The sequence below is a fragment of the Galeopterus variegatus genome, unplaced genomic scaffold (assembly GCF_000696425.1).
Source record: "Galeopterus variegatus unplaced genomic scaffold, G_variegatus-3.0.2 Scaffold6, whole genome shotgun sequence".
NCBI lineage: Eukaryota > Metazoa > Chordata > Mammalia > Dermoptera > Cynocephalidae > Galeopterus > Galeopterus variegatus.
The window spans coordinates 1,412,031-1,415,561 of NW_007726117.1; the positions used below are offsets into that span (position 1 = coordinate 1,412,031).

General features: G+C 41.7%; 1 long non-coding RNA gene across 1 annotated transcript in view; it reads right to left on the reverse strand.

Moving 5' to 3' along the window:
* Positions 1-490: 490 nt before the first annotated feature.
* Positions 491-3,531, reverse strand: part of LOC103595512 — a 3,418-nt gene continuing 377 nt past the window's right edge. Inside the window, exon 2 of the long non-coding RNA XR_550951.1 lies at positions 491-1,071. This is a non-coding gene — a long non-coding RNA (uncharacterized LOC103595512). The remainder of the gene's footprint in view (positions 1,072-3,531) is intronic.

The following is a 3,531-nucleotide window of genomic DNA, read 5'->3' on the forward strand; positions in this document are numbered from 1 at the left end:
ACACAAACAAGAACATACTATTTGATTCCATTAATATAAAACTCAAGAACAGGCAGATCTACAGGGATAGAGAACAGAGCAGTAGTGCGTAAGGCAAGGCTCAGGGGAAGAAGGGCTGATTGCAAAGGGGCACAACAGAAGGTGACAGGTGATGGAAGGTGCTGTATTTTGACTGTGGAGGTGGTTATATAAATGTATGCATTTGTCAAAACTCACCAAGCTGTAGACTTAAAATGGGTGTTGTAAAGTATACCTCAATAAAGTTGATTTTAAAAGAAAAAAGCTCAGGAAAAGCATCATTGTTTGTGAAAACAATAAAAAATCAGAAGGAACCTAAACATCCGAGAGAATGGATAATAAATTATTATGTATTCACTGAATGGAAAACTATACAGCAGCAAAATGAATGAACTAGATACAGCATACACATCAGTAGAGACAAAGCTCAGAAACGTAAGGCTAAATGAAAACGCAGGTTGCAGGAGCATACTTGCAATGTGAAACTTTTTATTCAAAATTCAATCACATGCAAAGCAATTCCAACATTGCTCAAAGATCCATATGTATGTGATAGTATAAATAAGATATGGGAAAGATACGCACCGAATTCAGGAGAGTGGTTACTTCTTGGGGGAGTAGGGAGGACTATATAGGGGACTTCACCTGGATTGATCCATTTTTTAAGTTTTTAAACTGGACGTGGGTGGTCCCTGTATTACTAATGATATTATTAACACAATATTATTATTGTTTTGCGTGTCTTAAAGAATGCGTGGTAAAACAAAAAGCAAACCATCAAAAACCTAAAAGGAAGGGTGGTCACAAAGAGTGGGGAAGAGCCTGGCTGGTATTAGGAGATCTGGGCCACGGTTCCAATTTGTCCTGGATCTGATGTTCCACTGTGGCTAGGTCACTTCTCTCAGAAGGAGACACAAGAGCCTCATTCTGGAAGAGAAGGGAAAGCATCCTTCCTGAGCTGGCACTCAGGAACTTGAGGCACGTCTGCATCCCTCCTTTACTTCTCCAGCTGAAGTGAACTGCCGGAGTCCAGCTCCGCAGGATTCGTAGGACCTGAATAGGTGGTGTGGAGTCGGTGAGGGAAAAAAGAGAAAGGCGGACCACAAATGTCTGGTGCAAGTGTGGACAACAACCACATGAACCTTGCTTTATTTATACCTTTTCACTTATTTTTTACATAATGATTTATCTTTTAATCAAAACTTTTTTATATCATATCCAAGAAAAAAAAGTTTAAATGACCCAAACCATCCAAGCTTTTACAAGGTTAAAATGTTCTAAATTGCTCATGCATAAAGAAAAACATCTACCCATACATCAATAGTTCACCCCAAAGTCTGTGGCTTGTGGCCAGGAAACTATACAATAGTAGCATGCCTGGCTTTAAAGCGTCAGACTTTTAGTTTGAACCATAATTCTTAACCTTCTTAACTTATATGTAAACTTACATTCTAAATTTTTATCTAATCTTACTTATACTTATGTTTAGCAATTTAATAATGTTTATGTTTATATCAACTATGCTAATTCTTAACCAACTAAAACCATATTACTTATATCATGATTCTATATAATAAAATATAACAATAAATCTCTATTATTGTTAAATGATTCTAAATTATAAACTAATCTAAAACAAACCTGTTAATATCAAAACTTGTTTATATTCTTGTACTATCTTACTTATTTATCTCTATAACAAAACGTTTCATATCTCTGCCAACTGATTCCGGGAACAGCACAGGGAACAAGGTGAAAAGTTAAATGACCCTTCTCAAGTTTATAAAAGTACACTGCGTCATTCTTATTACTACTATGGAATGATATATTCTTGGTGAGTCAAATGAAGCAGTGGAAGTGGAGAAAAAACAAAGAAATCTGTAACTGGTTGTGATTAATTAGTCGTAAACACCACTGCACTCGGACCCACCATCTCCCTAGGAGACGTGGATTTATAAAAATTTAACACAGTAACTTCATTCCACATGCACAGAACGTGATCACAACTATAGAGCTAATTATTCTAAAATTATGGGTCAATGCACACATCACTAACAGGAAAGATCAACAACAAAATTAAATCAAGCCAACCCATACTGGGAACATGCATCAAAAACACCTTAGTACTGACAATGCCCTTTAAATAAACCAATTAATTCTGATACATATTTAACATGTCCTTTGAGAAACTTCAGGGCCCTTGGAATTCCCCAAAGCCATGCCAAGCCAAAAGGCTGGGCTTTTTAATTTTGGAAAACTTTGTCAAGTAACAAAAGGCGGACAGGCATTTCCACGGAGCCGTGCCACACACGCAGGATCCCCCTGCAGCCTAGCTGAACAAGGGGTGTCGCCCCTCAGGCTCCCATGCCGTTCCCTGTAGCAGGACGGCTCTCGACAGTGAACTGCCAGCTGGTACCTGAGCCTGGCCGGGGGAAGAGTCGGTGGCCGCGTCCACAACGCTGGAGACAGCTGGAGGCAGCTGGAAGCAGGAGGTAAAGCGGGGAGGGGCTGCTCGCTACCCGACTCCAGCGTCCAGGAACCCGCTACGGACCACACACGTGGCTGAGTCTAGGTACAGTCTGCGTGGGGCACTGGTCGCTCTGTGACATTGAACGCAACCTGCCACTCGAGCCACGGGTTGCCCCCCGGGTTGTTGACTGCGGTCACGGGACTGCGCGGCTGGTCCCAGCAAGGGAACGTTTCTTTCCCCACCCTCTCTGAGGGAATGCGGCTCGGCTCCCGGAGCAAGGCTGAATGAAGCCTAGAGGACACTGAGCAAGGCTGAATGAAGCCTAGAGGACACTGTTTTGAGCGCTGCTGAGGAAGGGCTTCCTGTTAGGGCTTGCCTAGTGCCAGGCTTCAGGCTCCTCCATCTGAAGTAATCTTAGCTACTGACCTAATGCAGAGGAGAAGTGAGCAGCCTGAGGTCACACAGACCGTGACTGGAACTTATTTCTTGTGTATCCTTGGGCAAGTTACTTAACCTCTCTGGGTCTCACTTCTCCTATCCATAAAGTGGGTATGTAATTCTGTGTATGTGAGTATCTGGAAGACTCCGTACCAAGGTATTCACAGATATTTCTGCATGGTGAGTTATGGGTGATTTTTATTTTTTCTTTTGGTTTATCTTTATTCTCTGATTTGTTGTTTTATAATGAATATGTATGTATATCGTTACTTTTTTTAACGGAGAGCATAAAAGCTTATGCTTTTTAGCATAATTTGTGAAGATTAGAGAAGATAATGAAAAGTACAGACCACAATTTCTAGTATGCAGTGGTTCTCCATAAATGTGAGTTCTCCCTGCTGACCCTTCCCTCCTACACTTTCTTTCTCTTCCGTTGTTGGAGACTCTGTCCTCCACACCTCAGCTAGGGAGGGAGGAGGAAGTGGCACAGGACTCTGACCAGTCACTGGCAGTGTGGTTTTGGGTAAATCACTGAACCTCCCTGAGTCTCACTTACTTGTCTGCAAAATGAGAAGACTAACACCTACTGCAAAGGAAGTTTTCCA